We start from the raw sequence: 12462 nt of genomic DNA on the forward strand, positions 1-12462 counted from the left end.
TATATAAAAAGAATTTATAGTGTTGTTTGAATTTATTGAATTATTTAAGTGCCAGACTAAATATGTTCCCTAGAGAAATCTTAGTAAAAATATAATTTTATTAGTAATTGGAAACAGTGATGCTTATGAGTTTCTCTACTGTACACATAGCTATATTCCAGTGATGGCTGACCTGGAATCCAAATAAATGACAACAACTGAGACATTCAAAGGTCAGCGTGCACACAATTAGGAAGGAAGAAATATGAAAATGACTTCACATTCACCCAAGCCTATGTGTTCAATTTAAATGATTCTCAGTGTATGCACTATAAACACGCTGCCAATTGAAGTCCTTTAGCACATTTGTTAAAATTATATTTATCTCAAAAATATTTCAAAATTTGCTTAATTACAAAGGCACCATGTTTGTATTATCTCAATGAAGTCTGTGTTCATTGTTGAAAGAAAATTCAGATCAAATAATGCCAGGAAAATAAAAATGCCATACTTCTATCATGCATCATTACACACATATTTACATCTTAATGTAAAATTTTCCAGACATTTTGCTGTCACACACACACACACACACACACACACACACACACTTTTTAAGTTACTTCATCTCTCCATTTCCTTATCAATAACTTTTATCTTATCTAACATACAGTTCGTGTTTAATTTTTCCAGTTGTCCCAGAAATGATTGACAGTTATTTTATCCAAACCAGAATACATATTTACCCTTAATTAATATGCCTTTCTAACCCACAAATGTATTTTGTTTTGGTAAAAAATAATTTATACTAATAAAAGGGTAATATGCTAATTAGACCAGATAGACCAGACGTCTTCTGATGTCCTTCCAGATGTCTTTCCAGACAAAACCCGGTGTTGCAGGCTGAGGCAGAGGCAGTTAGGGGCATTCAGGCAGGCAGGTAGAGAGGTTAGGGGCAATAAGGCCAGCAGAGGAGAGCAGTTAGGGGCAATCAGGCCAGCAGGGGAGCAGTTAGGGGCATCAGGCAGGCAGGCAAAGGTGGTTAGGGATGATCAGGCAGTCAGGCAGGCAGAGGGGTTAGGGGTGATCAGGCAAGCAGGCAGAGTGGTTAGGGGCGATCAGGCAGGCAGGCAGGCAGGCAGGTGAGTGGTTAGGAGCCAGCAGTCCCAGATTGTGAGAGGGATGTCCGACTGCTGGTTTAGGCTCAATCCCACATGGGCCTAAACTGGCAGTCGGACATCTCCCAAAGGGTCCCAGATTGGAGAGGGTGCAGGCCAGGCTGAGGGACCCTCCTCCCCCCATGCACAAATTTTGTGCACCGGGCCTCTAGTAATAATAAAAATGAATTGAGAATAATGTTAGACATGACATCATGAAATACAACCTTGAATTCAGTCTTACTCTATGCAGTGGAGATAGTTTATGCTATCTCACCTGAGTTCTCTTTGCTCCACATTCTTTTTTAAACACTGAATTTCTAAAATCCCTTCAATTAAATTTATCAATAGCATTGAAATTTGAGGAAATTTTTAAATTGGGGAGGAGCTCCAATTTTAAATTGGGGAGGAGCTCCAAAAGGAGAAAACCTGTTTACCCCAAGATAAGGAATGTGCACCTAGTAGCAAAAAAATAAAATTACTGTCTGTGGAGTGTAAGGGGCACAGCTATAGTTTTCTGGGAAATCTTCCCATTTAGCTCATTTATTTATTTGAATCGAGAATGTTAAACACTTGTATTATTCCCTTGAGCTTTGGTGAAATTTTTTTATTTTCAGTATTTTTATTAAAGATTAAATACATACAAAGTAATATTTATAATATACTAGGGGCCCGGTGCACAAAATTCGTGCACTGGGTGTGTGTGTGGGGGGGGGAGTGTCCCTCAGCCCAGCCTGCCCCCTCTCACATACTGGGAGCCCTCAGGCGTTGACCCCCATCACCCTCCAATCGCAGGATCGGCCCCTTGCCCAGGCCTGACGCCTCTGGCTGAGGCGTCCGGCCCGGGCAGCGGGGACCCACAGCTGCAGCGGCCCCACGATCGTGGGCTTCGCTTTAGGCCCAGGCAAGGGACCCCTAGCTCCTGGGACTGCCAGCTTCGACCGTGCCCAGCTCCCATCGCTGGCTCCACCCCTACTTCCTGCTATCACTGGCCAGGGCGGAAAAGGCACCTGATTCTCCGATCATGGCTGGGGGGCAGGGCAAAGGCGGCCCCAGGGCCGCCTTTGCCCTGCCCCCCAGCTCTTAGCTCCCCGCTGGGTTTCCGATCACTGTCAGTGGCAGGGGGTTTCTTCCTGCTTTCCCTTTCGCCTCCCTGCATTGTGCCTACATATGCAAATTAACCGCCATCTTGTTGGCAGTTAACTGCCAATCTTAGTTGGCAGTTACCTGCCAATCATAGTTGGCAGTTAATTTGCATATAGCCCTGATTAGCCAATGAAAAGGGTAGCTCGTACGCCAATTACCATTTTTCTCTTTTATTAGTGTTGATGTGTAAGAAATAGTGAACAATTATTTTATGTATTCATTTATTGATTTACTTTCATTGAATACATTGGGTGACATTTGTTAATAATATTATTCTATACCATTCTATAATACATCATCTGTATACTGTATTGTATGTGCACCACCCAAAGTCAAGTCTCCTTCTGTCACCCTTTATCCTGCCTTTACCCATTCCTACCTCCCCCATCCCCCTTTCTCTCTGGTAATCATCAGACTGTTGTCTGTATCTATGAGGGTGTATTTTTTTTCCTTTGATTAATCTCTTCACCCCCTCCTCTCTTGAAGCAGGGGGTCCCACGGGGGTGAGGCCAACGGAGTCCTAACGAAGCATGCCCGACTCCGGAGACCAGGTTCAGTGACGCAGATCTGAGTTTATTGTGTAAGTGCAGCAAGATATATAACATTCCAGACCAATCAGAAGTTTACACCATCCTTAGGGCAACCAATGGTAGGAAAGATCAGGGTACTATGTAGGGGCTCTAGGGTGCTTACTCAGGCGGGCACTGCCACTTCCCGGTGTGCCGAGGAAGCTTGTATAGGCGGAGTGCGCTCACGCCATTGCATCCGCCACTGCATGGAGATAAATCTCCTGAGCTCTTCCCACACTCTCTGACAGCTGTCAATCTGTTCTCCGTATCTATGAGTCTATTTCTATTTTATTTTGTTCATTAGATTTAACTTAAGAAACATTTAGATATATTTGAAACCACCCATATGAGCCTTTCCAGATGGCATCTTCCACTTCTCTCTATATCAAATGCCAACTTTTGACACTGACAATTTTAATTTTCTGTAGTTTTGTGAATGCCGAATATTATTATATTATATTGTCAGAGAGGTTACCCATGATATGTTATGTTTATTAGCCGATCCTATTTTCTTTTTGTTAAATCCCTGTTCAATACTTTTGCCCCATTTAGTGGCATAGAGAATACAAGAGAATTTTTTTTATTGATTCAAGTATTTTTGTGCTCTCAATACTGGTATTTTTGAATATTTGTCACAAACACTCTGTGCCATCCCATGGCTTATCATTTCACTATCATTATGGTATATTCTGATAATCAGAAGTTCTTCATTTTAAATTCATTAATATTTTCCTTTGTGTTTTGCACTTCTGTCTTTAATTAATTCATGCCTACCCAAAAGGAAGAAAATACTGTCTTTTGTTACCTTCTAAAATGTTACAGTTGTATTTTTTACATTTATTCTAACTTGTTTTGGCTTGGTTTGTTTTATTTTTTATTTGTTTATTTGTTTTGGTGTATAGTGTGAGTTAGTAATCTAGTTTATTATTTATTTGTTTTAATTATCGAAAACTCAACCTTTTTCTCACTCAGTTTTCAATGGACCTTCTGACAGAATCTAAGTTTCTATATTTCTTTGGTCTTCCTTGAAGATCGCTAACTCTTTAATTAACTTGTCTATTGCTTTAAATGTAGTTTATACTGTTTAAGTATTAGAGCATTTTAATAAATCTTCATATTTGGTACAGTAAATTCCAATGTACTCTTCATTTACTATTTGTTATTACATAAAAGTAATTTGGGAACAATGTGTCCAGTTCCACATAGGCACACAAACACACATATAATAACTGAAATTTTATATGAAATTTTATATAAAATTTTATTGAATCAACAGATTAATTTGGGGAGAATTAACATGTTTACAATATTTAGCCTTTGATCAATGTGCTTGGGAAATATCCTTATTTTTTCTTCAATATTTTAAATAAAATTTATTGTTTTATGTATGAAATCACAGTATATCTTTGGCTATATTTATTACTAAACTAGAGGCCCGGTGCACAAAAATTTGTGCACTCAGGGAGGAGGGGGGTCCCTCAGCCCGGCCTGTGCCTCTCGCAGTCTGGGACCCCTCAGGAGATAACGACCTGCTGGCTTAGGCCTGCTCCCAGGTGGCAGAGGGCAGCCCCAATCCCTAGGTGCAGCCCTTGGTCGGGCTCAGAGCAGGGCTGATTGGGGAGTTGGGGCGCCGCCCCCATTCATGCACAGAGCAGGGCGATCAGGAGGTTGTGATGCCACCCTCAGACACGCTCAGGGTAGGGCCGATTGGGGGGTTGGGGCACCGTCCCCTGTCACACTCAAGGCAGGGTCGATGGGGAGGTTGCGGCACCACCCCCGTCACACACAGAGCAGGGCCAATCAGGGGGTTGGGGCACTTCCCCCTGTCACTCACAGAGCAGCGCCCATCAGGGGGGTTGGGGCTCTGTACCCTGTCACGCACAGAGCAGGGTCCATCAGGGGGTTGGGGCGCCGCCCTCTATCACCCACAAAGCAGGGCCGATCAGGGGGTTGGGGCACCGCCACTGTCACACTCAGGGCAGGGCCGATAAGGAGGTTATGGCTCTACCCCGTCACACACAGAGCAGGGCCCGTGGGGGAGGGGGGGTTGGGGCGCCGCACCCTGTCACACACAGACCCGCAGGGCGATCAGGGGTTTGGGGAGCTCCCCCCACCAGGCACAGAGCATGGCTGATCAGGGGGTTGGGGTGCCTTCCCCTGTCACGAACCGAGCAGGGTGGATAGGGAGGTTGTGGCCCCGCCCCCTGTCACACACAGAGCTTCAGAGCAATCAGGGGGTTTGGGCGCTGCCCCCTGTCATGGTGATCCCAGTGCCGGGAGGCCTCGGGGCTCCACTGATCCCAGTGCTGGGAGGCATCTTACCTTTTACTATATAGGGTAGAGGCCTGGTGCACGGGTGGGTGCTGGCTGGTTTGCCCTGAAGGGTGTCCTGGATCAGGGTGGGGGTCCCCACTGGGGTGCCTGGCCAGCCTGGGTGAGGGGATGATGGCTGTTTGCAGCTGGTCACACATCCTTCAGGGTGGGGGTCCCCACTGGGGTGCCTGGCCAGTCTGGGTGAGGGGCTGAGGGCTGTTTTCAGGCTGGGGGTGACTGAAGCTCCCAACTGCTCCTTTTTTCTTTTTTTCTTTTTAATTCTGGGACAGCTTTAGCTTTGAGGCTTGGCTCCAGCTCTTAGGCCTCCGCTGCTGAAAGTAGGCTTCTGGCCTTCTCTTACAATGTTGCGATCCTGCTGGCTGAAGCCCGGTGGACTAAATCAGGTTTCTGGGGTTTTGTTTAGCTTCTATATTTGTTACATAGTTACTTAGAGTTGCAGCTCGGAGGCCTGCAGCGGCAGGCGGGAACATTTGAGTCCTCCGTCACTGAAGCAAGCAAGCCTCATGTTAGTTTCAAGCTGCCTGGCTGCCGGCCGCCATCTTGGCTGGCAGTTAATTTGCATATTGCCCTGATTAGCCAATGGGAAGGGTAGCAGTCGTACGCTAATTACCATGTTTCTCTTTTATTAGATAGGATACTGCACATTATTATAGCTATTGTAATTTTTTTTACCTTTTCAAATTATTTATAACTAGAGACCTGGTGCACGAATTCGTGCACCAGTGGGGTCCCTCAGCCTGGTGTGCGGAATTAGGCTAAAACCGACTCTCTGACATCCCCCAAGGGGTCCTGGATTGCGAGAGGGTGCAGGCCAGTCAAGGGACCCCCCACCAGTGCACGATCAGGGCTGGGGAAGGACGCAGGAGATTGGCCAGCCAGGGAGGAACAGCGGGAGGGCTCCAGGGCCTGTCTGTCCTGTTTTGCTCAGTCCCAATCAGCCAGACCCAGCAGCAAGCTAACCTACTGGTTGGAGCTTCTGCCCCCTGGTGGTCATTGCATGTCATAGTGAGCAGTTGAGTGGCCTTAACATATCATTAGCATATTATGCTTTGATTGGCTGAATGGCTGACCAGTGAACCGGACACTTAGCATATTAGGCTTTTATAATATAGGATTATCTACACAAATAAAAGAGAAAGATGCAAATTGACCATACCCCTGAATGCTTCCCATTAGCTAATCAACAGGATATGCAAATTAACTGCCAACCAAGATGGCGGCCAGGAGCCAGGCAGCTGAAGTGAACGGGAGGCTTGCTTGCTCCAGTGACTGAGGAAGCCAACATTCCCGGCCTGCGGCAGCCCTACTCTAAGCTCCAGATGCAAAAATGTTGCAATTATAGAAGCTAAACAAACCCAGAAACCTGCTTTCAGCCCCCAGGGGGCTCAGAGCTTAGAGCGCCAGTGATGGCAACAGAGTTTCAATTATAGAAGCTAAACAAAGCCCAGATAACCTGCTTTCAGCAGCCGAGGCCTCAAGCTGGAGCCGGCCTCAGAGCTAAAGCTGGCTCTCAGCTCCAGTGACAGCCATAGAAGGTAAATAAATCCCAGAATAAAAGAAAAAAAGGAGAGGTTGGGAGCTTCAGTCACCCACCAGCCTGAAAACGGCCCTCAGCCCCTCATCCAGACTGGCCAGGCACCCCAGTGGGGACCCCCACCCTAAAGGGGGTGCGGGCAGCCTAAAACCAGCCCTCAGTCCCTCACCCAGACTGGCCAGGCACCCCAGTGGGGACCGCCCCTAGAAGCCTCAGCAGCCAGTCTTGCCTTGCACCCAGGGAACCGCAAATCAGCAGGTCCGGGCTGCAAGGCAAGGCCCGCCCCCAGAAGCCCCTGCAGCAAGTCTTGCCTTGGGGCCCGGGATCCGCTCATCAGCGGGTCCAGGCTGCAATGTTGGGGGCCAGATGTAAGCTGGCAAGGTCCTTGCACCTGAAGGGGCTAGCAAGGCTGGGACCCTTACCCACACAGTTTTCCCAGACTTGTTTGGATGGTGATTATCAGTAGAATGAGAGCAACCTTTGTAGAATAAGAACAGCCTTTCATAGCTTACCAAGAAGTCTGTAACTATTTACTGAGATATGCTGTACTGAGAAATTGTCCTTCTGCTGTGTCTCTCCCTTAGAGATTAAGAGGAACAAAGAATACATTCCTCTTGACAGACCTCCGATTCAGTGTGTTGTGTATAAATAAGATTGTGTGGCTAATAAACTTGCTTCAGTTCATCGAGAGAACTGGGGTCCTCCCGACCCCGCTTTCCTGTCTTTCTTTCTTTTCTCAATTCCCACCTCCCTGCCTCAGCCCAGCTCAACCCTGTCAGGCTGGCCCTGACACTGCAAGGCAAGGCCTTCTCCCAGAAGCCCCAGCTACTATAAAAATAGAAGGATCTCCTTTTGAACCAATCTGTTTAGATTCATGATTAGTAAAACAGTATGGAACTAACGAAATACAGTGATAAGAATTAGGAAGTGTGACACTGATGGCTCTGGGCATGTGAAGGGTGAGGGACAGAAGGGTACACTCGGTCTTCCCTTCAGTTCTGCTGGAGAGATGAGCTCTGAGGGCCGGAGCTGCTCCATGCCCAGAGGAGGTGGGTGTGGTCAGTGGCTGTTACCGAACTTCTTGCCAAGCAGAGACCTTTCCCGACCCACAGGAACCTTTTTACTCCAGAAAACAGAAACAGCCAGTTCCCAATGGGCATGGGAAAACCAGTGTCCCCTCCTGTGCACGGTGTCCTGATGGGGTGACGGGGAGGTGGGCGAGGGGAGCAGTGCAGAGTTGTTAGGCAGCTGGAGTGGGAGTGGAAAGGCCATGAAATGTCCACAGTCCTGGCTGTGCCCACGGCCTGGGCTGCTCCTCCAGGCACTGGCTGAGGGATTAGGGCTGATTCTCTCGGGAAGAGAATATTCCATGGGTGAAAGATTTACAGGCTCAGGGTGGGCTGTGTGTTAGTTTGGGGCAAATCCCTCAGCATTCCTGCTACCAAGCCCTCAAAGGAATGAGGCAGAGGCACCCCTCACCCCCAAGATCCCTTCGTGGACATTTTAGCATCTATGTGATTTTTAATCCCTTCAGGGAGACGTTCTATCCTGCAGTCCCACCCCACCCCACTGTTGGTGTTTGTCTGCCAGGTGGATCGAGCATCAAGGGGAAGGGGGGTTAATACTCACTGAAAGACTACTGATCCTACCGGGAAACCAACCTATTTACTGTACTGTTGTAAATATCATACCCTTTATATCCTGTATATTGGCTTCTTTTAAATGAATTGAAATGTCTTAGAAAAAAAGAAGAAGAAAAGGCAAAGCAGGGTGGGAACCAGAAGACCCAGAAGCTGCCTGATGTGGTAGTAACTCTATCAGTAAGCACTCTGAAGGTCAGTGGCATAAATGCACCAATTAAAGGACAGATTATGAGGGTGAATCAAAAACAAAACCCACTTTAAATATAAAGACACATATAGATTAAAAGTAAATGAATTAAGCTGCAGCCTGTTTTGCTCAGTGGATAGAGCATTAGCCCGTGGACTGAAGGGTCCCAGGTTCGATTCCAGTCAAGGGCATGTACCTCAGTTGCTGGCTTGATCCCCAGTCCCTAACAAAGCATGTGCAGGAGGCAACCCATCAATGTGTCTCTCCCTTTCCCTTCACTCTCTCTAAAATTCAATGGAAAAATATCCTTGGGTGAAGATTAACAAAAACAAAGTAAATGGATTAAGTAACATTAAAGAGATTATAAGAAAAATATATTCCAAATTCTGTTAGTTGTATAATGGTTATGTTTAAATTATTAACACCTAAGAAATTGGGTGAAGGGTACATATAATATGCTATAGTATTTTATAGGTTTTTTTACATGTATGAGATTATTTCAAATTAAAATATTAAAAAATTAAAAATTAATAAAATATTAATTGAAATGTATCTGCATTACATGAAAAATCTCCTAATTGCTTCTAGCATAATTTATTAAATTGTGCTAAAATTTACAAGGATTCAATTAAAAAATCTTAATTCTAAATGATATAATAGAAAATATATAATAGTGCAGTTATAAGCACTTATCTGAAAATACAAACTTAAAGAAGTGAATTTAAAGAAGGGATTAGCCAAAGAAAATATATGCACAACACACGGACACAAACAACAGTATGGTGATGTCCAGAGAGAAGTGGGGGGCAAGAGCTGGGTAGAGGGGGAAAAGAAGGGAAATAGGGACATCCTATATAATAATAATAAAAGGCTAATATGCACATTGACTGAACGGCAGAATGACCAGTTGCTATGATGTGCACTGGCCACCAGGGGGCAGACGCTCAATGCAGGAGCTGCCCCCTGGTGGTCAGTGCACTTCCATATGGGGAGTGCCACTCAGCCAGAAGCTGGCTCATGGCTGGCCAGCGCAGTGGTGGTGGCAGGAGCCTCTCCCACCTCTGTGGCAGCGCTAAGAATGTCCAACTAACGGTTTAGACCTGATCCCTTGGGGGCCTAAGCCTTTAGTCGGACATCCCCAAGCGTTCCTTGGCTGCTAGAAGGATGTCTGACTGCAAGCTTAGGCCTGATCCCCCGGGGAGTGGGCCTAAGTCGACAGGTGGACATCCCCCAAGGGGTCCTGGACTGTGAATGGGCGCAGGCTGGGCTGAGGGACCATGCCCCCAAGTGCACAAATTTTTGTGCACCAGGCCTCTAGTCTATATATATAAAAGGTTAACATGCTAGGGTCCAACCATTCAACTGTTTGACCAGTAGCTATGATGTGTACTGACCACCAGGGGGCAGACGTGCAATGCATAGGAAACCTGGAACAGACTGATTAATCTCAGAGGGAATCGGGGTGGGAGAACAGGAAGAAATTAACCAAAGATCTTATATGCATACTAGAGGCCTGGTGCACAGATCCATGCACTGGTGGGGTCCTTCAGCCTGGCCTATGGGGATCAGGCCGAATCTGTGCACCGGGCCTGTGACATCCCCCGAGGGGTCCTGGATTGCGAGAGGGCACAGACCAGGCTGAGGCACCTCACCGGTGCACGAATCTGTGCACCAGGTCACTAGTATTTTATAAATGTATAGAAATAAAATGTCTTTTTATATATTAATATTTGAATAACACAACATTGTTTAAGATCTCTTGTAAAATTTTAATAGTTTCTTAGATTCTTTTTAAATATATATTTTATTGAGTTTTAGAGAGAAAGGAATAGAGGGATAGAGATAGAAACATGGAAGAGAGAGAGAAACATCATCGTTTAGCTGCCTCCTACATGTCCCCTACTGGGAATTGGGCCCACAATCCTGGCATGTGCCCTGGCCAATGACCACTTGGTTCTTGGGTGAATGCTCAACCATTGAGTCACACTGGACAGGCACTTAAGATTATTTTTATTTTCTACTAGAGGACCAGTGCATGAAATTTGTGCACAGGTAGGGTTCCTAGGCCTGGCTGGCAATCAGGGCCAATTGGGGCCTTCCAGCTGCCAGCCGGGGACTCCCTTCCCCAGCTGCTGGCTGCCAGCAAGGGCCTTCCTTTGTTTCACACCACCCCCTAGTGGCCAGCACACATCATAGTGAGCGATCGAGCTCCCGGTCTCCTGGTCGAACTCCCCAGGGGACAATTTGTATATTAGGCTTTTATATATATAGAAAATGAAGACAATCACATAATTGGTGAATGAAATTTTGGTTTATCTTTTTCCATTCTCACACTCCTGCATTCTGTTTTCTTGGAATATTGCCCTGCCTTGAGCCTCAAGGTAAAATGGAAAAGAAATTCTTATAGTGTCCACCTTAGACCACATTATTACTCTCTGAAGAAATGCTTTTACTGCTTTATTATAAAATATATTTGTTATAGAATTTTGCAATTATTTTGTCATTTTCTAAGAATTATTTTCATGAATGGGTATTGAGCTCTATTAAATGCTTTCTTACATTTAATAATATTTAGTCTATGGATTTTATTTTAATGTAAATTATATTAATAAATTTGCAATGGAAAACCATCCTTTTGAGATAGGCCAGCAAGCCAGGACAAGAGGAATAGGAAAACTGAGACAGATAGCTGAACAAACTGCCAGAGAAATTTACAAGCAGATATAGAAGGTTACTTCCATAGAGATAACATCTAGGCCTCAGTTGAATTTCATCTCCAGACCCAGAAAAGCAGTAAAACCAGGATCAGCTGTAATGACTAATGGCCCCCCACCTTGACACTGACCAATCAGAGGAGACCACAACCCTGAAGGAACACACCTAGAAAACTGATGAATACTCTGCTGAAACCCTCCCCTAAGATTTCTGCCAGACCCAGTGTCTGCTCTCCTTCCCAGGAACATGCCCTTGCCTCCCTCGCTTCTTCCCCCACAGGTGTGCATCTCCTAAACTCTAAGGGACACCAGGAGGCTTATAACCAGGGCAGTAATGGGCAGCAGCAGTTCTTCTCAGACAAACCCCATGAAACTATTCCCAAGACTCCCTTTTCTCTGAATTCTTAGTGAGCCAAAGCAGACCAGCCTAGACTCATTTCCCCAGCCCTTTCTTATTGCACTGACCCCAGCCTTAATAAATGTCCTCTAAAATTCACCTGGGCTTGTGTTGTGAAATGTCTCTGGCATGAAGTCAAGAACCCACACACTACCTGCTGGCCCTAGGCAGGCCCATCCAGGGCCAGGTTCCCTTTCCAGTAACACTTTCATTAGACAATAAACACAACCTGATAAAATACCTTTGATTATACTTTTCTGGATTTGGTTGGTTTATATTTTGTTTGGGGTTTTACACCTATATTGAGTGAGATTGACCTGCATATTTCATTTCTCTCATACTATGTGCCTTCTTTTGAGATGAAATATATGCATTAGTCAATATGTTTTTCTGGAATATTATGTGCAAACTTGAAAATATTTATTTGAAAGAAGTGTTACCTATATAAAACCTGGGTCTGATATTTCCTGAGGAGAGAAAAATTTTAACTACTAGTTAGATTTTATTTATTTTTATATTATTTACATTTTTTTCTTAATTCATTTTTTCTTTCAGTTTTGTAGATGTTCACTTCGTTTGAGCTTCCCAATATTTGATGAAATTTCTCCATAATTATATCTTTCAAACTCTTCAGCCCCTGTAGTTGTGCCCTTCTTCCTAAAATTATTTGTACTTTCTCTTAATTTTCTTTATCTTTTTGAAAGTTTGCTAATTTTACTAATTTGTTCAAAGAGCCAGTTTGGTTTTGTGATTTCCTATGTCATGTGTATATTTCCTTTTTCACTGTTTACTTACTTTTATT

The sequence above is a fragment of the Myotis daubentonii genome, chromosome 2 (assembly GCF_963259705.1).
Source record: "Myotis daubentonii chromosome 2, mMyoDau2.1, whole genome shotgun sequence".
In the NCBI taxonomy this organism is placed as follows: domain Eukaryota; kingdom Metazoa; phylum Chordata; class Mammalia; order Chiroptera; family Vespertilionidae; genus Myotis; species Myotis daubentonii.